General features: G+C 33.4%; 39 non-coding genes across 39 annotated transcripts; all 39 read left to right on the top strand.

Moving 5' to 3' along the window:
• The first annotated feature begins 288 nt into the window (after positions 1-288).
• On the top strand, positions 289-361 carry TRNAT-CGU (transfer RNA threonine (anticodon CGU)). Its single transcript has one exon. It is a non-coding gene; the product is annotated as a tRNA-Thr (tRNA).
• Positions 362-794: 433 nt separating this feature from the next.
• TRNAT-AGU (transfer RNA threonine (anticodon AGU)) lies at positions 795-868 on the top strand. Its single transcript has one exon. It is a non-coding gene; the product is annotated as a tRNA-Thr (tRNA).
• A 438-nt stretch (positions 869-1,306) lies between these two features.
• TRNAT-CGU (transfer RNA threonine (anticodon CGU)) lies at positions 1,307-1,379 on the top strand. The gene has a single exon. It is a non-coding gene; the product is annotated as a tRNA-Thr (tRNA).
• A 434-nt stretch (positions 1,380-1,813) lies between these two features.
• On the top strand, positions 1,814-1,887 carry TRNAT-AGU (transfer RNA threonine (anticodon AGU)). The gene has a single exon. It is a non-coding gene; the product is annotated as a tRNA-Thr (tRNA).
• A 2,647-nt stretch (positions 1,888-4,534) lies between these two features.
• Positions 4,535-4,607, top strand: TRNAT-CGU (transfer RNA threonine (anticodon CGU)). The gene has a single exon. It is a non-coding gene; the product is annotated as a tRNA-Thr (tRNA).
• A 946-nt stretch (positions 4,608-5,553) lies between these two features.
• On the top strand, positions 5,554-5,626 carry TRNAT-CGU (transfer RNA threonine (anticodon CGU)). Its single transcript has one exon. It is a non-coding gene; the product is annotated as a tRNA-Thr (tRNA).
• A 1,453-nt stretch (positions 5,627-7,079) lies between these two features.
• On the top strand, positions 7,080-7,153 carry TRNAT-AGU (transfer RNA threonine (anticodon AGU)). The gene has a single exon. It is a non-coding gene; the product is annotated as a tRNA-Thr (tRNA).
• A 438-nt stretch (positions 7,154-7,591) lies between these two features.
• Positions 7,592-7,664, top strand: TRNAT-CGU (transfer RNA threonine (anticodon CGU)). The gene has a single exon. It is a non-coding gene; the product is annotated as a tRNA-Thr (tRNA).
• A 434-nt stretch (positions 7,665-8,098) lies between these two features.
• Positions 8,099-8,172, top strand: TRNAT-AGU (transfer RNA threonine (anticodon AGU)). Its single transcript has one exon. It is a non-coding gene; the product is annotated as a tRNA-Thr (tRNA).
• A 438-nt stretch (positions 8,173-8,610) lies between these two features.
• TRNAT-CGU (transfer RNA threonine (anticodon CGU)) lies at positions 8,611-8,683 on the top strand. The gene has a single exon. It is a non-coding gene; the product is annotated as a tRNA-Thr (tRNA).
• Positions 8,684-9,117: 434 nt separating this feature from the next.
• On the top strand, positions 9,118-9,191 carry TRNAT-AGU (transfer RNA threonine (anticodon AGU)). The gene has a single exon. It is a non-coding gene; the product is annotated as a tRNA-Thr (tRNA).
• Positions 9,192-9,629: 438 nt separating this feature from the next.
• TRNAT-CGU (transfer RNA threonine (anticodon CGU)) lies at positions 9,630-9,702 on the top strand. Its single transcript has one exon. It is a non-coding gene; the product is annotated as a tRNA-Thr (tRNA).
• Positions 9,703-10,647: 945 nt separating this feature from the next.
• TRNAT-CGU (transfer RNA threonine (anticodon CGU)) lies at positions 10,648-10,720 on the top strand. The gene has a single exon. It is a non-coding gene; the product is annotated as a tRNA-Thr (tRNA).
• Positions 10,721-11,153: 433 nt separating this feature from the next.
• On the top strand, positions 11,154-11,227 carry TRNAT-AGU (transfer RNA threonine (anticodon AGU)). Its single transcript has one exon. It is a non-coding gene; the product is annotated as a tRNA-Thr (tRNA).
• Positions 11,228-11,666: 439 nt separating this feature from the next.
• On the top strand, positions 11,667-11,739 carry TRNAT-CGU (transfer RNA threonine (anticodon CGU)). The gene has a single exon. It is a non-coding gene; the product is annotated as a tRNA-Thr (tRNA).
• A 434-nt stretch (positions 11,740-12,173) lies between these two features.
• Positions 12,174-12,247, top strand: TRNAT-AGU (transfer RNA threonine (anticodon AGU)). Its single transcript has one exon. It is a non-coding gene; the product is annotated as a tRNA-Thr (tRNA).
• Positions 12,248-12,685: 438 nt separating this feature from the next.
• TRNAT-CGU (transfer RNA threonine (anticodon CGU)) lies at positions 12,686-12,758 on the top strand. Its single transcript has one exon. It is a non-coding gene; the product is annotated as a tRNA-Thr (tRNA).
• Positions 12,759-13,192: 434 nt separating this feature from the next.
• On the top strand, positions 13,193-13,266 carry TRNAT-AGU (transfer RNA threonine (anticodon AGU)). Its single transcript has one exon. It is a non-coding gene; the product is annotated as a tRNA-Thr (tRNA).
• A 438-nt stretch (positions 13,267-13,704) lies between these two features.
• On the top strand, positions 13,705-13,777 carry TRNAT-CGU (transfer RNA threonine (anticodon CGU)). Its single transcript has one exon. It is a non-coding gene; the product is annotated as a tRNA-Thr (tRNA).
• A 434-nt stretch (positions 13,778-14,211) lies between these two features.
• On the top strand, positions 14,212-14,285 carry TRNAT-AGU (transfer RNA threonine (anticodon AGU)). Its single transcript has one exon. It is a non-coding gene; the product is annotated as a tRNA-Thr (tRNA).
• Positions 14,286-14,723: 438 nt separating this feature from the next.
• On the top strand, positions 14,724-14,796 carry TRNAT-CGU (transfer RNA threonine (anticodon CGU)). The gene has a single exon. It is a non-coding gene; the product is annotated as a tRNA-Thr (tRNA).
• A 434-nt stretch (positions 14,797-15,230) lies between these two features.
• Positions 15,231-15,304, top strand: TRNAT-AGU (transfer RNA threonine (anticodon AGU)). Its single transcript has one exon. It is a non-coding gene; the product is annotated as a tRNA-Thr (tRNA).
• A 438-nt stretch (positions 15,305-15,742) lies between these two features.
• On the top strand, positions 15,743-15,815 carry TRNAT-CGU (transfer RNA threonine (anticodon CGU)). The gene has a single exon. It is a non-coding gene; the product is annotated as a tRNA-Thr (tRNA).
• A 945-nt stretch (positions 15,816-16,760) lies between these two features.
• TRNAT-CGU (transfer RNA threonine (anticodon CGU)) lies at positions 16,761-16,833 on the top strand. The gene has a single exon. It is a non-coding gene; the product is annotated as a tRNA-Thr (tRNA).
• Positions 16,834-17,266: 433 nt separating this feature from the next.
• On the top strand, positions 17,267-17,340 carry TRNAT-AGU (transfer RNA threonine (anticodon AGU)). The gene has a single exon. It is a non-coding gene; the product is annotated as a tRNA-Thr (tRNA).
• Positions 17,341-17,779: 439 nt separating this feature from the next.
• TRNAT-CGU (transfer RNA threonine (anticodon CGU)) lies at positions 17,780-17,852 on the top strand. The gene has a single exon. It is a non-coding gene; the product is annotated as a tRNA-Thr (tRNA).
• Positions 17,853-18,286: 434 nt separating this feature from the next.
• TRNAT-AGU (transfer RNA threonine (anticodon AGU)) lies at positions 18,287-18,360 on the top strand. Its single transcript has one exon. It is a non-coding gene; the product is annotated as a tRNA-Thr (tRNA).
• A 438-nt stretch (positions 18,361-18,798) lies between these two features.
• On the top strand, positions 18,799-18,871 carry TRNAT-CGU (transfer RNA threonine (anticodon CGU)). The gene has a single exon. It is a non-coding gene; the product is annotated as a tRNA-Thr (tRNA).
• Positions 18,872-19,305: 434 nt separating this feature from the next.
• Positions 19,306-19,379, top strand: TRNAT-AGU (transfer RNA threonine (anticodon AGU)). The gene has a single exon. It is a non-coding gene; the product is annotated as a tRNA-Thr (tRNA).
• Positions 19,380-20,324: 945 nt separating this feature from the next.
• On the top strand, positions 20,325-20,398 carry TRNAT-AGU (transfer RNA threonine (anticodon AGU)). Its single transcript has one exon. It is a non-coding gene; the product is annotated as a tRNA-Thr (tRNA).
• Positions 20,399-20,836: 438 nt separating this feature from the next.
• TRNAT-CGU (transfer RNA threonine (anticodon CGU)) lies at positions 20,837-20,909 on the top strand. Its single transcript has one exon. It is a non-coding gene; the product is annotated as a tRNA-Thr (tRNA).
• Positions 20,910-21,855: 946 nt separating this feature from the next.
• TRNAT-CGU (transfer RNA threonine (anticodon CGU)) lies at positions 21,856-21,928 on the top strand. Its single transcript has one exon. It is a non-coding gene; the product is annotated as a tRNA-Thr (tRNA).
• Positions 21,929-22,873: 945 nt separating this feature from the next.
• On the top strand, positions 22,874-22,946 carry TRNAT-CGU (transfer RNA threonine (anticodon CGU)). The gene has a single exon. It is a non-coding gene; the product is annotated as a tRNA-Thr (tRNA).
• A 433-nt stretch (positions 22,947-23,379) lies between these two features.
• Positions 23,380-23,453, top strand: TRNAT-AGU (transfer RNA threonine (anticodon AGU)). The gene has a single exon. It is a non-coding gene; the product is annotated as a tRNA-Thr (tRNA).
• Positions 23,454-23,891: 438 nt separating this feature from the next.
• On the top strand, positions 23,892-23,964 carry TRNAT-CGU (transfer RNA threonine (anticodon CGU)). Its single transcript has one exon. It is a non-coding gene; the product is annotated as a tRNA-Thr (tRNA).
• A 434-nt stretch (positions 23,965-24,398) lies between these two features.
• TRNAT-AGU (transfer RNA threonine (anticodon AGU)) lies at positions 24,399-24,472 on the top strand. The gene has a single exon. It is a non-coding gene; the product is annotated as a tRNA-Thr (tRNA).
• Positions 24,473-24,910: 438 nt separating this feature from the next.
• On the top strand, positions 24,911-24,983 carry TRNAT-CGU (transfer RNA threonine (anticodon CGU)). Its single transcript has one exon. It is a non-coding gene; the product is annotated as a tRNA-Thr (tRNA).
• A 434-nt stretch (positions 24,984-25,417) lies between these two features.
• Positions 25,418-25,491, top strand: TRNAT-AGU (transfer RNA threonine (anticodon AGU)). The gene has a single exon. It is a non-coding gene; the product is annotated as a tRNA-Thr (tRNA).
• A 439-nt stretch (positions 25,492-25,930) lies between these two features.
• On the top strand, positions 25,931-26,003 carry TRNAT-CGU (transfer RNA threonine (anticodon CGU)). Its single transcript has one exon. It is a non-coding gene; the product is annotated as a tRNA-Thr (tRNA).
• The last annotated feature ends 405 nt before the right edge of the window (positions 26,004-26,408 follow it).

Raw genomic sequence — 26,408 nt, 5'->3', positions numbered from 1 at the left:
TGTGATTGCAAAATTAAAAAGGTATTTCAATGAGCAAGAGGCAGATGAAATATGACCCTAGATTTGAGCAATATTGATGAATATATGTAAAACACTTATTTATAAATTATTCAAAATATGGGATTGAGTTTAAAATGTGTTCTTTTTTAATACAACATAGCTATTCTTGTTTACAGATTAGGAATCCTTGCTTGTTTAACATTAGAATACATATTAAGACACTTTAACACAGGCACAGAATTTGATCACCAATACTAAATTAATGATCCCTTCTGTATCACTAAAGTAGGTGCTGTGGCTAAGTGGTTAAAGCGCCTGTCTCGTAAACAGGAAATCCTGAGTTCAAATCTCAGCAGCACCTTATTATTGGTCCTTACATGTAAAAATATTTTCATCACGCAAATGTTTAATACATTTTAAAAAGAAAAGTGTTGTTCTGTGAACATTAGAATGGGTCATCTTAAATTGAAAAACAAAAAAACATGGTATTGTGAAGATTTTCAAAGTAATGCTTTGAATGAAAAAGGGAAAAAAGAGTGACAAAGAGCAAAATAGAGATAACAAATAATTCTAGAGTTGAATTCAAGTAATGCATTCTTAAAGAAGGCATGATTAAAACATTTATGAACAAGATAAGCAATATATCAATGAGGTGTGTATGAATAGGATCAGTATCCTCGTCTAAAGTAGTTGAGTAGAGCGTTTTCTGAACTGAGAAATGATTATGAAAGTGAAAAACTCAGGATTCTCTTCAACACCATATGGCAAACTGTTCCTTAAAGCATTTTCAAGAGGGTGCTGTGGCTTAGCTGGTTAAAGCGCCTGTCTAGTAAACAGGAGATCCTGAGTTCAAATCTCAGCAGTGCCTTGCTTTCCTCATTCTTAAATAAAAAACTATTTTCATTAATTCGTCCTGCGATTCAATTAAATTAGAAAAGTCTGATTTATCTTTCGGTTGAACAGATCATCTTAAACCTAATAAAAACTGAAAGTGTTTTCAATATTATAGTAACAATACTGTGATTGCAAAATCAAAAAGGTATTTCAATGAGCAAGAGGCAGATGAAATATAACCCTAGATTTGAGCAATATTGATGAATATATGTAAAACACTTATTTATGAACTATTCAAAATATGGGATTGAGTTTAAAATGTGTTCTTTTTTAATACAACATAGCTATTCTTGTTTATAGATTAGGAATCCTTGCTTGTTTAAAATTAGAATACATATTAAGACACTTTAACACAGGCACAGAATTTGATCACCAATCCTAAATTAATGATCCCTTCTATATCACTAAAGTAGGTGCTGTGGCTAAGTGGTTAAAGCGCCTGTCTCGTAAACAGGAAATCCTGAGTTCAAATCTCAGCAGCACCTTATTATTGGTCCTTACATGTAAAAATAATTTTCATCACGCAAATGTTTAATACATTTTAAAAAGAAAAGTGTTGTTCTGTGAACATTAGAATGGGTCATCTTAAATTGAAAAACAAAAAAACATGGTATTGTGAAGATTTTCAAAGTAATGCTTTGAATGAAAAAAGGAAAAAAGGGTGACAAAGAGCAAAATAGAGATAAAAAATAATTCTAGAGTTGAATTCAAGTAATGCATTCTTAAAGAAGGCATGATTAAAACATTTATGAACAAGATAAGCAATATATCAATGATGTGTTTATGAATAGTATCAGTATCCTCGTCTAAAGTAGTTGAGTAGAGCGTTTTCTGAACTGAGAAATGATTATGAAAGTGAAAAACTCAGGATTCTCTTGAACACCATATGGCAAACTGTTCCTTAAAGCATTTTCAAGAGGGTGCTGTGGCTTAGCTGGTTAAAGCGCCTGTCTAGTAAACAGGAGATCCTGAGTTCAAATCTCAGCAGTACCTTGCTTTCCTCATTCTTAAATAAAAAATTATTTTCATTAAGTCGTCCTGCGATTCAATTAAATCAGAAAAGTCTGATTTATCTTTCGGTTGAACAGATCATCTTAAACCTAATAAAAACTGAAAGTGTGGAGGAGCCAAGATGGCGACCGGAGCAGTCGCTTGAGCGCCCGGCTCCGTCGGCCCTTGGCCTCGGACTATCATCCTGATTCCTATCCTTGCCGATTTTCGAGGTGCAACGCGTGCGACGACGCGCTGACTGCGCCGCCGCTTTCCCGAAGTCTTAGCCCGCCCGGATGCCGGAGTTCTTGGTGCCTTTGTTCCCCGCACTGGACCCCTGCTCTACTGTGGCCTCGGCCGGCCCCCTGGAAGCGTCGCAGTCACCGGACCCGCTGGTGCAAATCTGAGCCCCGAGGTCCCGATCCCGCCTCACGCCACGGACGGTCGCCGGAGGAGCCGGGGGAGAGACGCCCGGACACCTCCTGCACCCTGCACCTGACGGGCTGGAGCTAGAGGGTAAGCCCCGGCGTGACGGGTCTCCTACCCCGCTCTGTGGACCACGCTGTGGAAGGCTGCAGACCCCCTTCTTCTATGGTCTAGTCGGCTGCAAGAGAGCCCGAGGGAGGGGAAGCGACTGTTGGCTTTCACCTGTTGCGGCGCAGACCTGTTGGGAATTGCCTCCTTGTCACGATCCCCCCCCTGGCCACGGTACCGTTCAGCGGTAAAACATGGCGCTGATTGCCTGCTCGCTGCTGGGGGGTGATGCTCCGGTCTCGCCCGCTGCCCGCTTCGCCCTCCCTCTACCAGACTCCAGCTCCCCAGTGCCGTCCCGGATTGCTGCCGCTGTGGGGGCGCAGCTTCCGCTGACATACGGCTCCGTTCTGGCTGCCCTGCGGGACTTTCGTCTGCAATTGTGTGTCGGCTTGCAAACGCTGAGTGAGCGGTTCGACTCTACACTGTCTGCTGCGGGTCGTGAGCGCCCCGTTTGTGATCAACAAGACGTGAGTCTGCCAGTGCTGTGGTCCTCCTGCGGGGAAGTAACGACTGGGTGTAGCGGTGCTCCACTGGTGTCTGCGTTTGGCTTTCCCGGCGCTCAGGATCAATCGCTCTCCTGCTCAATGGCGGATACTTTGTTTCCCCGGTCATTGCTGCCTGCTTTGTTGTTGCCTGCCTCACCGTGCCCGCAGGACCTTCCAGCTGAACTACACCTGACGACCTCGAGGAACCGTTCACGGTGGCCTACGGCTCCTTTTATGTGGAACTCATGTACTTTACAAGCCAGGTCTGGATTTTATATGGTGTGCAAGGGGACCTCAATAGATGATCGGCGGCCATTTTGTGACTCTACTTCTCCATCTTCTTCCAAGCGGCCATATTGTCTTTGTCTGTTCGGGATGCGGGGCATTCACGAGGGGGCGGGTCTAATCGTAAGCCCGCGATCGGGCCAGGGCTAGATTACTTTCTATCATCATAGTTTCACGGACGGGCTGGACTGGGACTGGAATTGTTTGCATATGTTGTGCGCACTCGTCGCGATCTGTCTGCCTTCATTTCCTTGTTGTTACATGCTATCTTCACACGACCGCCTTTGGGTGTAGTGGGGTTTCAGTGTGTGGAGGCTTGGTTGGCCGGTGGTGTCGGGCGCTCCGAGGATACGTGGGCTCCTCCCCGCCTCCTTTCTTCTTTCTTCTCTTAGTTTCTTTACTCTATTCCTACTTTCTCTCTCGTCTATATTTCGGGTTCATTGGGCGACAGGCACTATGCTGGGGGGGGGGCAGGCCATAGCCTCCGCATTGGTGTAGGGTGGGGGGGTAATTTACTGTTTCTTTTTAGTTCTATGGGCCTCTTTCTTTCATGTCTCTGTGCTATACTTGTTTCGATTCGGGGTCCGGGTGTGGGGTGGATTGAGTGGGGGCGGCTTTTAGGGGGTGCGTATTTACTACTGTGATGATCCTGTTATCTAACTGCATCGCCTTACTGTATGAGATTTTCTATGGCTGTTTTAATGATGCTGCTGCTCTCCAGTGTATGAAGCCGACTCGCGGACTCGAATCTCCTTGTTTCTATCCTTTACTGATTTCTTTCTCGATAAAATTTTTTTTGAAAACCTTAAAATTAACCTTCACTTCTCCTTCCCCTGGTGTCAAGGATCCCTCCAGTGTATGAATCCTGAATCATTGCTAATCTTGACCTTGACGCACAGGGGATGTACTGTTTGTCTCTGTGCTCAACCGTATTGTGGCCGGCCTGATGGTTGTAGGCCCGTATTTGTTCTTTTACTATGCACAAATAAAGGTTTTTAAAAAAAAAAAAAAAAAAAAAAAAAAAACTGAAAGTGTTTTCAATATTATAGTAACAATACTGTGATTGCAAAATCAAAAAGGTATTTCAATGAGCAAGAGGCAGATGAAATATAACCCTAGATTTGAGCAATATTGATGAATATATGTAAAACACTTATTTATGAACTATTCAAAATATGGGATTGAGTTTAAAATGTGTTCTTTTGTAATACAACATAGCTATTCTTGTTTACAGATTAGGAATCCTTGCTTGTTTAACATTAGAATACATATTAAGATACTTTAACACAGGCACAGAATTTGATCACCAATACTAAATTAATGATCCCTTCTGTATCACTAAAATAGGTGATGTGGCTAAGTGGTTAAAGCGCCTGTCTCGTAAACAGGAAATCCTGAGTTCAAATCTCAGCAGCACCTTATTATTGGTCCTTACATGTAAAAATAATTTTCATCACGCAAATGTTTAATACATTTTAAAAAGAAAAGTTTTGTTCTGTGAACATTTGAATGGGTCATCTTAAATTGAAAAACAAAAAAACCTGGTATTGTGAAGATTTTCAAAGTAATGCTTTGAATGAAAAAGGGAAAAAAGAGTGACAAAGAGCAAAATAGAGATAAAAAATCATTCTAGAGTTGAATTCAAGTAATGCATTCTTAAAGAAGGCATAATTAAAACATTTATGAACAGGATAAGCAATATATCAATGAGGTGTTTATGAATAGGATCAGTATCCTCGTCTAAACTATTTGAGTAGTGCGTTTTCTGAACTGAGAAATGATTATGAAAGTGAAAAACTCAGGTTTCTCTTGAACACCATATGGCAAACTGTTCCTTAACACATTTTCAAGAGGGTGCTGTGGCTTAGCTGGTTAAAGCACCTGTCTAGTAAACAGTAGATCCTGAGTTCAAATCTCAGCAGTGCCTTGCTTTCCTCGTTCTTAAATAAAACATTATTTTCATTAAGTCGTCCTGCGATTCAATTAAATTAGAAAAGTCTGATTTATCTTTCGGTTGAACAGATCATCTTAAACCTAATAAAAACTGAAAGTGTTTTCAATATTATAGTAACAATACTGTGATTGCAAAATCAAAAAGGTATTTCAATGAGCAAGAGGCAGATGAAATATGACCCTAGATTTGAGCAATATTGATGAATATATGTAAAACACTTATTTATAAACTATTCAAAATATGGGATTGAGTTTAAAATGTGTTCTTTTTTAATACAACATAGCTATTCTTGTTTACAGATTAGGAATCCTTGCTTGTTTAACATTAGAATACATATTAATACACTTTAACACAGGCACATAATTTGATCACCAATACTAAATTAATGATCCCTTCTGTATCACTAAAGTAGGTGCTGTGGCTAAGTGGTTAAAGCGCCTGTCTCGTAAACAGGAAATCCTGAGTTCAAATCTCAGCAGCACCTTATTATTGGTCCTTACATGTAAAAATAATTTTCATCACGCAAATGTTTAATACATTTTAGAAAGAAAAGTGTTGTTCTGTGAACATTAGAATGGGTCATCTTAAATTGAAAAACAAAAAAACGTGGTATTGTGAAGATTTTCAAAGAAATGCTTTGAATGAAAAAGGGAAAAAAGAGTGACAAAGAGCAAAATAGAGATAAAAAATAATTCTAGAGTTGAATTCAAGTAATGCATTCTTAAAGAAGGCATGATTAAAACATTTATGAACAAGATAAGCAATATATCAATGAGGTGTTTATGAATAGGATCAGTATCCTCGTCTAAAGTAGTTGAGTAGAGCGTTTTCTGAACTGAGAAATGATTATGAAAGTGAAAAACTCAGGATTCTCTTGAACACCATATGGCAAACTGTTCCTTAAAGCATTTTCAAGAGGGTGCTGTGGCTTAGCTGGTTAAAGCGCCTGTCTAGTAAACAGGGGATCCTGAGTTCAAAACTCAGCAGTGCCTTGCTTTCCTCATTCTTAAATAAAAAACTATTTTCATTAATTCGTCCTGCGATTCAATTAAATTAGAAAAGTCTGATTTATCTTTCGGTTGAACAGATCATCTTAAACCTAAAAAAAACAGAAAGTGTTTTCAATATTATAGTAACAATACTGTGATTGCAAAATCAAAAAGGTATTTCAATGAGCAAGAGGCAGATGAAATATAACCCTAGATTTGAGCAATATTGATGAATATATGTAAAACACTTATTTATGAACTATTCAAAATATGGGATTGAGTTTAAAATGTGTTCTTTTTTAATACAACATAGCTATTCTTGTTTACAGATTAGGAATCCTTGCTTGTTTAACATTAGAATACATATTAAGACACTTTAACACATGCACAGAATTTGATCACCAATACTAAATTAATGATCCCTTCTATATCGCTAAAGTAGGTGCTGTGGCTAAGTGGTTAAAGCGCCTGTCTCGTAAACAGGAAATCCTGAGTTCAAATCTCAGCAACACTTTATTATTGGTCCTTACATGTAAAAATAATTTTCATCACGCAAATGTTTAATACATTTTACAAAGAAAAGTGTTGTTCTGTGAACATTCGAATGGGTCATCTTAAATTGAAAAACAAAAAAACCTGGTATTGTGAAGATTTTCAAAGTAATGCTTTGAATGAAAAAGGGAAAAAAGAGTGACAAAGAGCAAAATAGAGATAACAAATCATTCTAGAGTTGAAATCAAGTAATGCATTCTTAAAGAAGGCATAATTAAAACATTTATGAACAGGATAAGCAATATATCAATGAGGTGTTTATGAATAGGATCAGTATCCTCGTCTAAACTATTTGAGTAGTGCGTTTTCTGAACTGAGAAATGATTATGAAAGTGAAAAACTCAGGTTTCTCTTGAACACCATATGGCAAACTGTTCCTTAACGCATTTTCAAGAGGGTGCTGTGGCTTAGCTGGTTAAAGCGCCTGTCTAGTAAACAGGAGATCCTGAGTTCAAATCTCAGCAGTGCCTTGATTTCCTCATTCTTAAATAAAACATTATTTTCATTAAGTCGTCCTGCGATTCAATTAAATTAGAAAAGTCTGATTTATCTTTCGGTTGAACAGATCATTATAAACCTAATAAAAACTGAAAGTGTTTTCAATATTATAGTAACAATACTGTGATTGCAAAATTAAAAAGGTATTTCAATGAGCAAGAGGCAGATGAAATATGACCCTAGATTTGAGCAATATTGATGAATATATGTAAAACACTTATTTATAAACTATTCAAAATATGGGATTGAGTTTAAAATGTGTTCTTTTTTAATACAACATAGCTATTCTTGTTTACAGATTAGGAATCCTTGCTTGTTTAACATTAGAATACATATTAAGACACTTTAACAAAGGCACAGAATTTGATCACCAATACTAAATTAATGATCCCTTCTGTATCACTAAAAAAGGTTCTGTGGCTAAGTGGTTAAAGCGCCTGTCTCGTAAACAGGAAATCCTGAGTTCAAATCTCAGCAGCACCTTATCATTGGTCCTTACATGTAAAAATAATTTTCATCACGCAAATGTTTAATACATTTTAAAAAGAAAAGTGTTGTTCTGTGAACATTAGAATGGGTCATCTTAAATTGAAATACAAAAAAACGTGGTATTGTGAAGATTTTCAAAGTAATGCTTTGAATGAAAAGGGAAAAAAGAGTGACAAAGAGCAAAATAGAGATAAAAAATCATTCTAGAGTTGAAATCATGTAATGCATTCTTAAAGAAGGCATAATTAAAACATTTATGAACAGGATAAGCAATATATCAATGAGGTGTTTATCAATAGGATCAGTATCCTCGTCTAAAGTAGTTGAGTAGAGCGGTTTTCTGAACTGAGAAATGATTATGAAAGTGAAAAACTCAGGATTCTCTTGAACACCATATGGCAAACTGTTCCTTAAAGCATTTTCAAGAGGGTGCTGTGGCTTAGCTGGTTAAAGTGCCTGTCTAGTAAACAGGAGATCCTGAGTTCAAATCTCAGCAGTGCCTTGCTTTCCTCATTCTTAAATAAAAAACTATTTTCATTAATTCGTCCTGCGATTCAATTAAATTAGAAAAGTCTGATTTATCTTTCGGTTGAACAGATCATCTTAAACCTAATAAAAACTGAAAGTGTTTTCAATATTATAGTAACAATACTGTGATTGCAAAATCAAAAAGGTATTTCAATGAGCAAGAGGCAGATGAAATATAACCCTAGATTTGAGCAGTATTGATGAATATATGTAAAACACTTATTTATGAACTATTCAAAATATGGGATTCAGTTTAAAATGTGTTCTTTTTTAATACAACATAGCTATTCTTGTTTATAGATTAGGAATCCTTGCTTGTTTAACATTAGAATACATATTAAGACACTTTAACACAGGCACAGAATTTGATCACCAATCCTAAATTAATGATCCCTTCTATATCACTAAAGTAGGTGCTGTGGCTAAGTGGTTAAAGCACCTGTCTCGTAAACAGGAAATCCTGAGTTCAAATCTCAGCAACACCTTATTATTGGTCCTTACATGTAAAAATAATTTTCATCACGCAAATGTTTAATACATTTTAAAAAGAAAAGTGTTGTTCTGTGAACATTAGAATGGGTCATCTTAAATTGAAAAACAAAAAAACATGGTATTGTGAAGATTTTCAAAGTAATGCTTTGAATGAAAAAGGGAAAAAAGAGTGACAAAGAGCAAAATAGAGATAAAAAATAATTCTAGAGTTGAATTCAAGTAATGCATTCTTAAAGAAGGCATGATTAAAACATTTATGAACAAGATAAGCAATATATCAATGAGGTGTTTATGAATAGTATCAGTATCCTCGTCTAAAGTAGTTGAGTAGAGCGTTTTCTGAACTGAGAAATGATTATGAAAGTGAAAAACTCAGGATTCTCTTGAACACCATATGGCAAACTGTTCCTTAAAGCATTTTCAAGAGGGTGCTGTGGCTTAGCTGGTTAAAGCGCCTGTCTAGTAAACAGGAGATCCTGAGTTCAAATCTCAGCAGTGCCTTGCTTTCCTCATTCTTAAATAAAAAATTATTTTCATTAAGTCGTCCTGCGATTCAATTAAATTAGAAAAGTCTGATTTATCTTTCGGTTGAACAGATCATCTTAAACCTAATAAAAACTGAAAGTGTTTTCAATATTATAGTAACAATACTGTGATTGCAAAATCAAAAAGGTATTTCAATGAGCAAGAGGCAGATGAAATATAACTCTAGATTTGAGCAATATTGATGAATATATGTAAAACACTTATTTATGAACTATTCAAAATATGGGATTGAGTTTAAAATGTGTTATTTTGTAATACAACATAGCTATTCTTGTTTACAGATTAGGAATCCTTGCTTGTTTAACATTAGAATACATATTAAGACACTTTAACACAGGCACAGAATTTGATCACCAATCCTAAATTAATGATCCCTTCTATATCACTAAAGTAGGTGCTGTGGCTAAGTGGTTAAAGCGCCTGTCTCGTAAACAGGAAATCCTGAGTTCAAATCTCAGCAGCACCTTATTATTGGTCCTTACATGTAAAAATAATTTTCATCACGCAAATGTTTAATACATTTTAAAAAGAAAAGTGTTGTTCTGTGAACATTAGAATGGGTCATCTTAAATTGAAAAACAAAAAAACATGGTATTGTGAAGATTTTCAAAGTAATGCTTTGAATGGAAAAGGGAAAAAAGAGTGACAAAGAGCAAAATAGAGATAAAAAATCATTCTAGAGTTGAATTCAAGTAATGCATTCTTAAAGAAGGCATAATTAAAACATTTATGAACAGGATAAGCAATATATCAATGAGGTGTTTATGAATAGGATCAGTATCCTCGTCTAAACTATTTGAGTAGTGCGTTTTCTGAACTGAGAAATGATTATGAAAGTGAAAAACTCAGGTTTCTCTTGAACACCATATGGCAAACTGATCCTTAATGCATTTTCAAGAGGGTGCTGTGGCTTAGCTGGTTAAACACCTGTCTAGTAAACAGGAGATCCTGAGTTCAAATCTCAGCAGTGCCTTGCTTTCCTCATTCTTAAATAAAACATTATTTTCATTAAGTCGTCCTGCGATTCAATTAAATTAGAAAAGTCTGATTTATCTTTCGGTTGAACAGATCATCTTAAACCTAATAAAAACTGAAAGTGTTTTCAATATTATAGTAACAATACTGTGATTGCAAAATTAAAAAGGTATTTCAATGAGCAAGAGGCAGATGAAATATGACCCTAGATTTGAGCAATATTGATGAATATATGTAAAACACTTATTTATAAATTATTCAAAATATGGGATTGAGTTTAAAATGTGTTCTTTTTTAATACAACATAGCTATTCTTGTTTACAGATTAGGAATCCTTGCTTGTTTAACATTAGAATACATATTAAGACACTTTAACACAGGCACAGAATTTGATCACCAATACTAAATTAATGATCCCTTCTGTATCACTAAAGTAGGTGCTGTGGCTAAGTGGTTAAAGCGCCTGTCTCGTAAACAGGAAATCCTGAGTTCAAATCTCAGCAGCACCTTATTATTGGTCCTTACATGTAAAAATATTTTCATCACGCAAATGTTTAATACATTTTAAAAAGAAAAGTGTTGTTCTGTGAACATTAGAATGGGTCATCTTAAATTGAAAAACAAAAAAACATGGTATTGTGAAGATTTTCAAAGTAATGCTTTGAATGAAAAAGGGAAAAAAGAGTGACAAAGAGCAAAATAGAGATAACAAATAATTCTAGAGTTGAATTCAAGTAATGCATTCTTAAAGAAGGCATGATTAAAACATTTATGAACAAGATAAGCAATATATCAATGAGGTGTGTATGAATAGGATCAGTATCCTCGTCTAAAGTAGTTGAGTAGAGCGTTTTCTGAACTGAGAAATGATTATGAAAGTGAAAAACTCAGGATTCTCTTCAACACCATATGGCAAACTGTTCCTTAAAGCATTTTCAAGAGGGTGCTGTGGCTTAGCTGGTTAAAGCGCCTGTCTAGTAAACAGGAGATCCTGAGTTCAAATCTCAGCAGTGCCTTGCTTTCCTCATTCTTAAATAAAAAAACCATTTTCATTAATTCGTCCTGCGATTCAATTAAATTAGAAAATTCTGATTTATCTTTCGGTTGAACATATCATCTTAAACCTAATAAAAACTGAAAGTGTTTTCAATATTATAGTAACAATACTGTGATTGCAAAATCAAAAAGGTATTTCAATGAGCAAGAGGCAGATGAAATATAACCCTAGATTTGAGCAATATTGATGAATATATGTAAAACACTTATTTATGAACTATTCAAAATATGGGATTGAGTTTAAAATGTGTTCTTTTTTAATACAACATAGCTATTCTTGTTTATAGATTAGGAATCCTTGCTTGTTTAAAATTAGAATACATATTAAGACACTTTAACACAGGCACAGAATTTGATCACCAATCCTAAATTAATGATCCCTTCTATATCACTAAAGTAGGTGCTGTGGCTAAGTGGTTAAAGCGCCTGTCTCGTAAACAGGAAATCCTGAGTTCAAATCTCAGCAGCACCTTATTATTGGTCCTTACATGTAAAAATAATTTTCATCACGCAAATGTTTAATACATTTTAAAAAGAAAAGTGTTGTTCTGTGAACATTAGAATGGGTCATCTTAAATTGAAAAACAAAAAAACATGGTATTGTGAAGATTTTCAAAGTAATGCTTTGAATGAAAAAAGGAAAAAGGGGTGACAAAGAGCAAAATAGAGATAAAAAATAATTCTAGAGTTGAATTCAAGTAATGCATTCTTAAAGAAGGCATGATTAAAACATTTATGAACAAGATAAGCAATATATCAATGAGGTGTTTATGAATAGTATCAGTATCCTCGTCTAAAGTAGTTGAGTAGAGCGTTTTCTGAACTGAGAAATGATTATGAAAGTGAAAAACTCAGGATTCTCTTGAACACCATATGGCAAACTGTTCCTTAAAGCATTTTCAAGAGGGTGCTGTGGCTTAGCTGGTTAAAGCGCCTGTCTAGTAAACAGGAGATCCTGAGTTCAAATCTCAGCAGTACCTTGCTTTCCTCATTCTTAAATAAAAAATTATTTTCATTAAGTCGTCCTGCGATTCAATTAAATTAGAAAAGTCTGATTTATCTTTCGGTTGAACAGATCATCTTAAACCTAATAAAAACTGAAAGTGTTTTCAATATTATAGTAACAATACTGTGATTGCAAAATCAAAAAGGTATTTCAATGAGCAAGAGGCAGATGAAATATAACCCTAGATTTGAGCAATATTGATGAATATATGTAAAACACTTATGTATGAACTATTCAAAATATGGGATTGAGTTTAAAATGTGTTCTTTTGTAATACAACATAGCTATTCTTGTTTACAGATTAGGAATCCTTGCTTGTTTAACATTAGAATACATATTAAGATACTTTAACACAGGCACAGAATTTGATCACCAATACTAAATTAATGATCCCTTCTGTATCACTAAAATAGGTGCTGTGGCTAAGTGGTTAAAGCGCCTGTCTCGTAAACAGGAAATCCTGAGTTCAAATCTCAGCAGCACCTTATTATTGGTCCTTACATGTAAAAATAATTTTCATCACGTAAATGTTTAATACATTTTAAAAAGAAAAGTTTTGTTCTGTGAACATTTGAATGGGTCATCTTAAATTGAAAAACAAAAAAACCTGGTATTGTGAAGATTTTCAAAGTAATGCTTTGAATGAAAAAGGGAAAAAAGAGTGACAAAGAGCAAAATAGAGATAAAAAATCATTCTAGAGTTGAATTCAAGTAATGCATTCTTAAAGAAGGCATAATTAAAACATTTATGAACAGGATAAGCAATATATCAATGAGGTGTTTAGGAATAGGATCAGTATCCTCGTCTAAACTATTTGAGTAGTGCGTTTTCTGAACTGAGAAATGATTATGAAAGTGAAAAACTCAGGTTTCTCTTGAACACCATATGGCAAACTGTTCCTTAACGCATTTTCAAGAGGGTGCTGTGGCTTAGCTGGTTAAAGCGCCTGTCTAGTAAACAGGAGATCCTGAGTTCAAATCTCAGCAGTGCCTTGATTTCCTCATTCTTAAATAAAACATTATTTTCATTAAGTCGTCCTGCGATTCAATTAAATTAGAAAAGTCTGATTTATCTTTCGGTTGAACAGATCATTATAAACCTAATAAAAACTGAAAGTGTTTTCAATATTATAGTAACAATACTGTGATTGCAAAATTAAAAAGGTATTTCAATGAGCAAGAGGCAGATGAAATATGACCCTAGATTTGAGCAATATTGATGAATATATGTAAAACACTTATTTATAAACTATTCAAAATATGGGATTGAGTTTAAAATGTGTTCTTTTTTAATACAACATAGCTATTCTTGTTTACAGATTAGGAATCCTTGCTTGTTTAACATTAGAATACATATTAAGACACTTTAACAAAGGCACAGAATTTGATCACCAATACTAAATTAATGATCCCTTCTGTATCACTAAAAAAGGTTCTGTGGCTAAGTGGTTAAAGCGCCTGTCTCGTAAACAGGAAATCCTGAGTTCAAATCTCAGCAGCACCTTATCATTGGTCCTTACATGTAAAAATAATTTTCATCACGCAAATGTTTAATACATTTTAAAAAGAAAAGTGTTGTTCTGTGAACATTAGAATGGGTCATCTTAAATTGAAATACAAAAAAACGTGGTATTGTGAAGATTTTCAAAGTAATGCTTTGAATGAAAAGGGAAAAAAGAGTGACAAAGAGCAAAATAGAGATAAAAAATCATTCTAGAGTTGAAATCATGTAATGCATTCTTAAAGAAGGCATAATTAAAACATTTATGAACAGGATAAGCAATATATCAATGAGGTGTTTATCAATAGGATCAGTATCCTCGTCTAAAGTAGTTGAGTAGAGCGGTTTTCTGAACTGAGAAATGATTATGAAAGTGAAAAACTCAGGATTCTCTTGAACACCATATGGCAAACTGTTCCTTAAAGCATTTTCAAGAGGGTGCTGTGGCTTAGCTGGTTAAAGTGCCTGTCTAGTAAACAGGAGATCCTGAGTTCAAATCTCAGCAGTGCCTTGCTTTCCTCATTCTTAAATAAAAAACTATTTTCATTAATTCGTCCTGCGATTCAATTAAATTAGAAAAGTCTGATTTATCTTTCGGTTGAACAGATCATCTTAAACCTAATAAAAACTGAAAGTGTTTTCAATATTATAGTAACAATACTGTGATTGCAAAATCAAAAAGGTATTTCAATGAGCAAGAGGCAGATGAAATATAACCCTAGATTTGAGCAGTATTGATGAATATATGTAAAACACTTATTTATGAACTATTCAAAATATGGGATTCAGTTTAAAATGTGTTCTTTTTTAATACAACATAGCTATTCTTGTTTATAGATTAGGAATCCTTGCTTGTTTAACATTAGAATACATATTAAGACACTTTAACACAGGCACAGAATTTGATCACCAATCCTAAATTAATGATCCCTTCTATATCACTAAAGTAGGTGCTGTGGCTAAGTGGTTAAAGCACCTGTCTCGTAAACAGGAAATCCTGAGTTCAAATCTCAGCAACACCTTATTATTGGTCCTTACATGTAAAAATAATTTTCATCACGCAAATGTTTAATACATTTTAAAAAGAAAAGTGTTGTTCTGTGAACATTAGAATGGGTCATCTTAAATTGAAAAACAAAAAAACATGGTATTGTGAAGATTTTCAAAGTAATGCTTTGAATGAAAAAGGGAAAAAAGAGTGACAAAGAGCAAAATAGAGATAAAAAATAATTCTAGAGTTGAATTCAAGTAATGCATTCTTAAAGAAGGCATGATTAAAACATTTATGAACAAGATAAGCAATATATCAATGAGGTGTTTATGAATAGTATCAGTATCCTCGTCTAAAGTAGTTGAGTAGAGCGTTTTCTGAACTGAGAAATGATTATGAAAGTGAAAAACTCAGGATTCTCTTGAACACCATATGGCAAACTGTTCCTTAAAGCATTTTCAAGAGGGTGCTGTGGCTTAGCTGGTTAAAGCGCCTGTCTAGTAAACAGGAGATCCTGAGTTCAAATCTCAGCAGTGCCTTGCTTTCCTCATTCTTAAATAAAAAATTATTTTCATTAAGTCGTCCTGCGATTCAATTAAATTAGAAAAGTCTGATTTATCTTTCGGTTGAACAGATCATCTTAAACCTAATAAAAACTGAAAGTGTTTTCAATATTATAGTAACAATACTGTGATTGCAAAATCAAAAAGGTATTTCAATGAGCAAGAGGCAGATGAAATATAACTCTAGATTTGAGCAATATTGATGAATATATGTAAAACACTTATTTATGAACTATTCAAAATATGGGATTGAGTTTAAAATGTGTTATTTTGTAATACAACATAGCTATTCTTGTTTACAGATTAGGAATCCTTGCTTGTTTAACATTAGAATACATATTAAGACACTTTAACACAGGCACAGAATTTGATCACCAATCCTAAATTAATGATCCCTTCTATATCACTAAAGTAGGTGCTGTGGCTAAGTGGTTAAAGCGCCTGTCTCGTAAACAGGAAATCCTGAGTTCAAATCTCAGCAGCACCTTATTATTGGTCCTTACATGTAAAAATAATTTTCATCACGCAAATGTTTAATACATTTTAAAAAGAAAAGTGTTGTTCTGTGAACATTAGAATGGGTCATCTTAAATTGAAAAACAAAAAAACATGGTATTGTGAAGATTTTCAAAGTAATGCTTTGAATGGAAAAGGGAAAAAAGAGTGACAAAGAGCAAAATAGAGATAAAAAATCATTCTAGAGTTGAATTCAAGTAATGCATTCTTAAAGAAGGCATAATTAAAACATTTATGAACAGGATAAGCAATATATCAATGAGGTGTTTATGAATAGGATCAGTATCCTCGTCTAAACTATTTGAGTAGTGCGTTTTCTGAACTGAGAAATGATTATGAAAGTGAAAAACTCAGGTTTCTCTTGAACACCATATGGCAAACTGATCCTTAATGCATTTTCAAGAGGGTGCTGTGGCTTAGCTGGTTAAACACCTGTCTAGTAAACAGGAGATCCTGAGTTCAAATCTCAGCAGTGCCTTGCTTTCCTCATTCTTAAATAAAACATTATTTTCATTAAGTCGTCCTGCGATTCAATTAAATTAGAAAAGTCTGATTTATCTTTCGGTTGAACAGATCATCTTAAACCTAATAAAAACTGAAAGTGTTTTCAATATTATAGTAACAATACTGTGATTGCAAAATTAAAAAGGTATTTCAATGAGCAAGAGGCAGATGAAATATGACCCTAGATTTGAGCAATATTGATGAATATATGTAAAACACTTATTTATAAATTATTCAAAATATGGGATTGAGTTTAAAATGTGTTCTTTTTTAATACAACATAGCTATTCTTGTTTACAGATTAGGAATCCTTGCTTGTTTAACATTAGAATACATATTAAGACACTTTAACACAGGCACAGAATTTGATCACCAATACTAAATTAATGATCCCTTCTGTATCACTAAAGTAGGTGCTGTGGCTAAGTGGTTAAAGCGCCTGTCTCGTAAACAGGAAATCCTGAGTTCAAATCTCAGCAGCACCTTATTATTGGTCCTTACATGTAAAAATATTTTCATCACGCAAATGTTTAATACATTTTAAAAAGAAAAGTGTTGTTCTGTGAACATTAGAATGGGTCATCTTAAATTGAAAAACAAAAAAACATGGTATTGTGAAGATTTTCAAAGTAATGCTTTGAATGAAAAAGGGAAAAAAGAGTGACAAAGAGCAAAATAGAGATAACAAATAATTCTAGAGTTGAATTCAAGTAATGCATTCTTAAAGAAGGCATGATTAAAACATTTATGAACAAGATAAGCAATATGTCAATGAGGTGTGTATGAATAGGATCAGTATCCTCGTCTAAAGTAGTTGAGTAGAGCGTTTTCTGAACTGAGAAATGATTATGAAAGTGAAAAACTCAGGATTCTCTTCAACACCATATGGCAAACTGTTCCTTAAAGCATTTTCAAGAGGGTGCTGTGGCTTAGCTGGTTAAAGCGCCTGTCTAGTAAACAGGAGATCCTGAGTTCAAATCTCAGCAGTGCCTTGCTTTCCTCATTCTTAAATAAAAAAACCATTTTCATTAATTCGTCCTGCGATTCAATTAAATTAGAAAATTCTGATTTATCTTTCGGTTGAACAGATCATCTTAAACCTAATAAAAACTGAAAGTGTTTTCAATATTATAGTAACAATACTGTGATTGCAAAATCAAAAAGGTATTTCAATGAGCAAGAGGCAGATGAAATATAACCCTAGATTTGAGCAATATTGATGAATATATGTAAAACACTTATTTATGAACTATTCAAAATATGGGATTGAGTTTAAAATGTGTTCTTTTTTAATACAACATAGCTATTCTTGTTTATAGATTAGGAATCCTTGCTTGTTTAAAATTAGAATACATATTAAGACACTTTAACACAGGCACAGAATTTGATCACCAATCCTAAATTAATGATCCCTTCTATATCACTAAAGTAGGTGCTGTGGCTAAGTGGTTAAAGCGCCTGTCTCGTAAACAGGAAATCCTGAGTTCAAATCTCAGCAGCACCTGATTATTGGTCCTTACATGTAAAAATAATTTTCATCACGCAAATGTTTAATACATTTTAAAAAGAAAAGTGTTGTTCTGTGAACATTAGAATGGGTCATCTTAAATTGAAAAACAAAAAAACATGGTATTGTGAAGATTTTCAAAGTAATGCTTTGAATGAAAAAAGGAAAAAGGGGTGACAAAGAGCAAAATAGAGATAAAAAATAATTCTAGAGTTGAATTCAAGTAATGCATTCTTAAAGAAGGCATGATTAAAACATTTATGAACAAGATAAGCAATATATCAATGAGGTGTTTATGAATAGTATCAGTATCCTCGTCTAAAGTAGTTGAGTAGAGCGTTTTCTGAACTGAGAAATGATTATGAAAGTGAAAAACTCAGGATTCTCTTGAACACCATATGGCAAACTGTTCCTTAAAGCATTTTCAAGAGGGTGCTGTGGCTTAGCTGGTTAAAGCGCCTGTCTAGTAAACAGGAGATCCTGAGTTCAAATCTCAGCAGTACCTTGCTTTCCTCATTCTTAAATAAAAAATTATTTTCATTAAGTCGTCCTGCGATTCAATTAAATTAGAAAAGTCTGATTTATCTTTCGGTTGAACAGATCATCTTAAACCTAATAAAAACTGAAAGTGTTTTCAATATTATAGTAACAATACTGTGATCGCAAAATCAAAAAGGTATTTCAATGAGCAAGAGGCAGATGAAATATAACCCTAGATTTGAGCAATATTGATGAATATATGTAAAACACTTATGTATGAACTATTCAAAATATGGGATTGAGTTTAAAATGTGTTCTTTTGTAATACAACATAGCTATTCTTGTTTACAGATTAGGAATCCTTGCTTGTTTAACATTAGAATACATATTAAGATACTTTAACACAGGCACAGAATTTGATCACCAATACTAAATTAATGATCCCTTCTGTATCACTAAAATAGGTGCTGTGGCTAAGTGGTTAAAGCGCCTGTCTCGTAAACAGGAAATCCTGAGTTCAAATCTCAGCAGCACCTTATTATTGGTCCTTACATGTAAAAATAATTTTCATCACGCAAATGTTTAATACATTTTAAAAAGAAAAGTTTTGTTCTGTGAACATTTGAATGGGTCATCTTAAATTGAAAAACAAAAAAACCTGGTATTGTGAAGATTTTCAAAGTAATGCTTTGAATGAAAAAGGGAAAAAAGAGTGACAAAGAGCAAAATAGAGATAAAAAATCATTCTAGAGTTGAATTCAAGTAATGCATTCTTAAAGAAGGCATAATTAAAACATTTATGAACAGGATAAGCAATATATCAATGAGGTGTTTAGGAATAGGATCAGTATCCTCGTCTAAACTATTTGAGTAGTGCGTTTTCTGAACTGAGAAATGATTATGAAAGTGAAAAACTCAGGTTTCTCTTGAACACCATATGGCAAACTGTTCCTTAACACATTTTCAAGAGGGTGCTGTGGCTTAGCTGGTTAAAGCACCTGTCTAGTAAACAGGAGATCCTGAGTTCAAATCTCAGCAGTGCCTTGCTTTCCTCATTCTTAAATAAAAAACTATTTTCATTAATTCGTCCTGCGATTCAATTAAGTTAGAAAAGTCTGATTTATCTTTCGGTTGAACAGATCATCATAAACCTAAAAAAAACAGAAAGTGTTTTCAATATTATAGTAACAATACTGTGATTGCAAAATCAAAAAGGTATTTCAATGAGCAAGAGGCAGATGAAATATAACCCTAGATTTGAGCAATATTGATGAATATATGTAAAACACTTATTTATGAACTATTCAAAATATGGGATTGAGTTTAAAATGTGTTCTTTTTTAATACAACATAGCTATTCTTGTTTACAGATTAGGAATCCTTGCTTGTTTAACATTAGAATACATATTAAGACACTTTAACACATGCACAGAATTTGATCACCAATACTAAATTAATGATCCCTTCTATATCGCTAAAGTAGGTGCTGTGGCTAAGTGGTTAAAGCGCCTGTCTCGTAAACAGGAAATCCTGAGTTCAAATCTCAGCAACACTTTATTATTGGTCCTTACATGTAAAAATAATTTTCATCACGCAAATGTTTAATACATTTTAAAAAGAAAAGTGTTGTTCTGTGAACATTCGAATGGGTCATCTTAAATTGAAAAACAAAAAAACCTGGTATTGTGAAGATTTTCAAAGTAATGCTTTGAATGAAAAAGGGAAAAAAGAGTGACAAAGAGCAAAATAGAGATAACAAATCATTCTAGAGTTGAAATCAAGTAATGCATTCTTAAAGAAGGCATAATTAAAACATTTATGAACAGGATAAGCAATATATCAATGAGGTGTTTATGAATAGGATCAGTATCCTCGTCTAAACTATTTGAGTAGTGCGTTTTCTGAACTGAGAAATGATTATGAAAGTGAAAAACTCAGGTTTCTCTTGAACACCATATGGCAAACTGTTCCTTAACGCATTTTCAAGAGGGTGCTGTGGCTTAGCTGGTTAAAGCGCCTGTCTAGTAAACAGGAGATCCTGAGTTCAAATCTCAGCAGTGCCTTGATTTCCTCATTCTTAAATAAAACATTATTTTCATTAAGTCGTCCTGCGATTCAATTAAATTAGAAAAGTCTGATTTATCTTTCGGTTGAACAGATCATTATAAACCTAATAAAAACTGAAAGTGTTTTCAATATTATAGTAACAATACTGTGATTGCAAAATTAAAAAGGTATTTCAATGAGCAAGAGGCAGATGAAATATGACCCTAGATTTGAGCAATATTGATGAATATATGTAAAACACTTATTTATAAACTATTCAAAATATAGGATTGAGTTTAAAATGTGTTCTTTTTTAATACAACATAGCTATTCTTGTTTACAGATTAGGAATCCTTGCTTGTTTAACATTAGAATACATATTAAGACACTTTAACAAAGGCACAGAATTTGATCACCAATACTAAATTAATGATCCCTTCTGTATCACTAAAAAAGGTTCTGTGGCTAAGTGGTTAAAGCGCCTGTCTCGTAAACAGGAAATCCTGAGTTCAATTCTCAGCAGCACCTTATCATTGGTCCTTACATGTAAAAATAATTTTCATCACGCAAATGTTTAATACATTTTAAAAAGAAAAGAGTTGTTCTGTGAACATTAGAATGGGTCATCTTAAATTGAAAAACTAAAAAACGTGGTATTGTGAAGATTTTCAAAGTAATGCTTTGAATGAAAAAGGGAAAAAAGAGTGACAAAGAGCAAAATAGAGATAAAAAATCATTCTAGAGTTGAAATCAAGTAATGCATTCTTAAAGAAGGCATAATTAAAACATTTATGAACAGGATAAGCAATATATCAATGAGGTGTTTATGAATAGTATCAGTATCCTCGTCTAAAGTAGTTGAGTAGAGCGTTTTCTGAACTGAGAAATGATTATGAAAGTGAAAAACTCAGGATTCTCTTGAACACCATATGGCAAACTGTTCCTTAGAGCATTTTCAAGAGGGTGCTGTGGCTTAGCTGGTTAAAGCGCCTGTCTAGTAAACAGGAGATCCAGAGTTCAAATCTCAGCAGTGCCTTGCTTTCCTCATTCTTAAATAAAAAATTATTTTCATTAAGTCGTCCTGCGATTCAATTAAATTAGAAAAGTCTGATTTATCTTTCGGTTGAACAGATCATCTTAAACCTAATAAAAACTGAAAGTGTTTTCAATATTATAGTAACAATACTGTGATTGCAAAATCAAAAAGGTATTTCAATGAGCAAGAGGCAGATGAAATATAACCCTAGATTTGAGCAATATTGATGAATATATGTAAAACACTTATTTATGAACTATTCAAAATATGGGATTGAGTTTAAAATGTGTTATTTTGTAATACAACATAGCTATTCTTGTTTACAGATTAGGAATCCTTGCTTGTTTAACATTAGAATACATATTAAGACACTTTAACACAGGCACAGAATTTGATCACCAATCCTAAATTAATGATCCCTTCTATATCACTAAAGTAGGTGCTGTGGCTAAGTGGTTAAAGCGCCTGTCTCGTAAACAGGAAATCCTGAGTTCAAATCTCAGCAGCACCTTATTATTGGTCCTTACATGTAAAAATAATTTTCATCACGCAAATGTTTAATACATTTTAAAAAGAAAAGTGTTGTTCTGTGAACATTAGAATGGGTCATCTTAAATTGAAAAACAAAAAAACATGGTATTGTGAAGATTTTCAAAGTAATGCTTTGAATGGAAAAGGGAAAAAAGAGTGACAAAGAGCAAAATAGAGATAAAAAATCATTCTAGAGTTGAATTCAAGTAATGCATTCTTAAAGAAGGCATAATTAAAACATTTATGAACAGGATAAGCAATATATCAATTAGGTGTTTATGAATAGGATCAGTATCCTCGTCTAAACTATTTGAGTAGTGCGTTTTCTGAACTGAGAAATGATTATGAAAGTGAAAAACTCAGGTTTCTCTTGAACACCATATGGCAAACTGATCCTTAATGCATTTTCAAGAGGGTGCTGTGGCTTAGCTGGTTAAACACCTGTCTAGTAAACAGGAGATCCTGAGTTCAAATCTCAGCAGTGCCTTGCTTTCCTCATTCTTAAATAAAACATTATTTTCATTAAGTCGTCCTGCGATTCAATTAAATTAGAAAAGTCTGATTTATCTTTCGGTTGAACAGATCATCTTAAACCTAATAAAAACTGAAAGTGTTTTCAATATTATAGTAACAATACTGTGATTGCAAAATTAAAAAGGTATTTCAATGAGCAAGAGGCAGATGAAATATGACCCTAGATTTGAGCAATATTGATGAATATATGTAAAACACTTATTTATAAACTATTCAAAATATGGGATTGAGTTTAAAATGTGTTCTTTTTTAATACAACATAGCTATTCTTGTTTACAGATTAGGAATCCTTGCTTGTTTAACATTAGAATACATATTAAGACACTTTAACACAGGCACAGAATTTGATCACCAATACTAAATTAATGATCCCTTCTGTATCACTAAAGTAGGTGCTGTGGCTAAGTGGTTAAAGCGCCTGTCTCGTAAACAGGAAATCCTGAGTTCAAATCTCAGCAGCACCTTATTATTGGTCCTTACATGTAAAAATATTTTCATCACGCAAATGTTTAATACATTTTAAAAAGAAAAGTGTTGTTCTGTGAACATTAGAATGGGTCATCTTAAATTGAAAAACAAAAAAACATGGTATTGTGAAGATTTTCAAAGTAATGCTTTGAATGAAAAAGGGAAAAAAGAGTGACAAAGAGCAAAATAGAGATAACAAATAATTCTAGAGTTGAATTCAAGTAATGCATTCTTAAAGAAGGCATGATTAAAACATTTATGAACAAGATAAGCAATATATCAATGAGGTGTGTATGAATAGGATCAGTATCCTCGTCTAAAGTAGTTGAGTAGAGCGTTTTCTGAACTGAGAAATGATTATGAAAGTGAAAAACTCAGGATTCTCTTCAACACCATATGGCAAACTGTTCCTTAAAGCATTTTCAAGAGGGTGCTGTGGCTTAGCTGGTTAAAGCGCCTGTCTAGTAAACAGGAGATCCTGAGTTCAAATCTCAGCAGTGCCTTGCCTTCCTCATTCTTAAATAAAAAACTATTTTCATTAATTCGTCCTGCGATTCAATTAAATTAGAAAATTCTGATTTATCTTTCGGTTGAACAGATCATCTTAAACCTAATAAAAACTGAAAGTGTTTTCAATATTATAGTAACAATACTGTGATTGCAAAATCAAAAAGGTATTTCAATGAGCAAGAGGCAGATGAAATATAACCCTAGATTTGAGCAATATTGATGAATATATGTAAAACACTTATTTATGAACTATTCAAAATATGGGATTGAGTTTAAAATGTGTTCTTTTTTAATACAACATAGCTATTCTTGTTTATAGATTAGGAATCCTTGCTTGTTTAACATTAGAATACATATTAAGACACTTTAAAAAAGGCACAGAATTTGATCACCAATACTAAATTAATGATCCCTTCTGTATCACTAAAAAAGGTTCTGTGGCTAAGTGGTTAAAGCGCCTGTCTCGTAAACAGGAAATCCTGAGTTCAAATCTCAGCAGCACCTTATCATTGGTCCTTACATGTAAAAATAACTTTCATCACGCAAATGTTTAATACATTTTAAAAAGAAAAGAGTTGTTCTGTGAACATTAGAATGGGTCATCTTAAATTGAAAAACTAAAAAACGTGGTATTGTGAAGATTTTCAAAGTAATGCTTTGAATGAAAAATGGAAAAAAGAGTGACAAAGAGCAAAATAGAGATAAAAAATCATTCTAGAGTTGAAATCAAGTAATGCATTCTTAAAGAAGGCATAATTAAAACATTTATGAACAGGATAAGCAATATATCAATGAGGTGTTTATCAATAGGATCAGTATCCTCGTCTAAAGTAGTTGAGTAGAGCGTTTTCTGAACTGAGAAATGATTATGAAAGTGAAAAACTCAGGAGTCTCTTGAACACCATATGGCAAACTGTTCCTTAAAGCATTTTCAAGAGGGTGCTGTGGCTTAGCTGGTTAAAGCGCCTGTCTAGTAAACAGGAGATCCTGAGTTCAAATCTCAGCAGTGCCTTGCTTTCCTCATTCTTAAATAAAAAACTATTTTCATTAATTCGTCCTGCGATTCAATTAAATTAGAAAAGTCTGATTTATCTTTCGGTTGAACAGATCATCTTAAACCTAATAAAAACTGAAAGTGTTTTCAATATTATAGTAACAATACTGTGATTGCAAAATCAAAAAGGTATTTCAATGAGCAAGAGGCATATGAAATATAACCCTAGATTTGAGCAATATTCATGAATATATGTAAAACACTTATTTATGAACTATTCAAAATATGGGATTGAGTTTAAAATGTGCTCTTTTTTAATACAACATAGCTATTCTTGTTTACAGATTAGAAATCCTTGCTTGTTTAACATTAGAATACATATTAAGACACTTTAACACAGGCACAGAATTTGATCACCAATACTAAATTAATGATCCCTTCTATATCGCTAAAGTAGGTGCTGTGGCTAAGAGGTTAAAGCGCCTGTCTCGTAAACAGGAAATCCTGAGTTCAAATCTCAGCAGCACCTTATTATTGGTCCTTACATGTAAAAATAATTTTCATCACACAAATGATTAATACATTTTAAAAAGAAAAGTGTTGTTCTGTGAACATTAGAATGGGTCATCTTAAATTGAAAAACAAAAAAACGTGGTATTGTGAAGATTTTCAAAGTAATGCTTTGAATGAAAAAGGGAAAAAAGAGTGACAAAGAGCAAAATAGAGATAAAAAAACATTCTAGAGTTGAAATCAAGTAATGCATTCTTAAAGAAGGCATAATTAAAACATTTATGAAAAGGATAAGCAATATATCAATGAGGTGTTTATCAATAGGATCAGTATCCTCGTCTAAAGTAGTTGAGTAGAGCGTTTTCTGAACTGAGAAATAATTATGAAAGTAAAAAACTCAGGATTCTCTTAAACACCATATGGCAAACTGTTCCTTAAACCATTTTCAAGAGGGTGCTGTGGCTTAGCTGGTTAAAGCGCCTGTCTAGTAAACAGGAGATCCTGAGTTCAAATCTCAGCAGTGCCTTGCTTTCCTCATTCTTAAATAAAAAACTATTTTCATTAATTCGTCCTGCGATTCAATTAAATTAGAAAAGTCTGATTTATCTTTCGGTTGAACAGATCATCTTAAACCTAATAAAAACTGAAAGTGTTTTCAATATTATAGGAACAATACTTTGATGGCAAAAATCAAAAAGGTATTTCAATGAGCAAGAGGCAGATGAAATATAACCCTAGATTTGAGCAATATTGATGAATATATGTAAAACACTTATTTATGAACTATTCAAAATATGGGATTGAGTTTAAAATGTGTTCTTTTGTAATACAACATAGCTATTCTTGTTTACAGATTAGGAATCCTTGCTTGTTTAACATTAGAATACATATTAAGACACTTTAACACAGGCACAGAATTTGATCACCAATACTAAATTATTGATCCCTTCTGTATCACTAAAAAAGGTGCTGTGGCTAAGTGGTTAAAGCGCCTGTCTCGTAAACAGGAAATCCTGAGTTCAAATCTCAGCAGCACCTTATTATTGGTCCTTACATGTAAAAATAATTTTCATCACGCAAATGTTTAATACATTTTAAAAAGAAAAGTGTTGTTCTGTGAACATTAGAATGGGTCATCTTAAATTGAAAAACAAAAAAACATGGTATTGTGAAGATTTTCAAAGTAATGCTTTGAATGAAAAAGGGAAAAAAGAGTGACAAAGAGCAAAATAGAGATAAAAAATCATTCTAGAGTTGAATTCAAGTAATGCATTCTTAAAGAAGGCATAATTAAAACATTTATGAACAGGATAAGCAATATATCAATGAGGTGTTTATGAATAGGATCAGTATCCTCGTCTAAACTATTTGCGTAGTGCGTTTTCTGAACTGCGAAATGATTATGAAAGTGAAAAACTCAGGTTTCTCTTGAACACCATATAG

The sequence above is a fragment of the Triturus cristatus genome, chromosome 8 (genome assembly GCF_964204655.1).
Source record: "Triturus cristatus chromosome 8, aTriCri1.1, whole genome shotgun sequence".
NCBI classification, from domain to species: domain Eukaryota; kingdom Metazoa; phylum Chordata; class Amphibia; order Caudata; family Salamandridae; genus Triturus; species Triturus cristatus.
The sequence above is the reverse complement of the archived record's forward strand: the minus strand, read 5'-3'. Positions and strand labels throughout refer to the sequence as shown.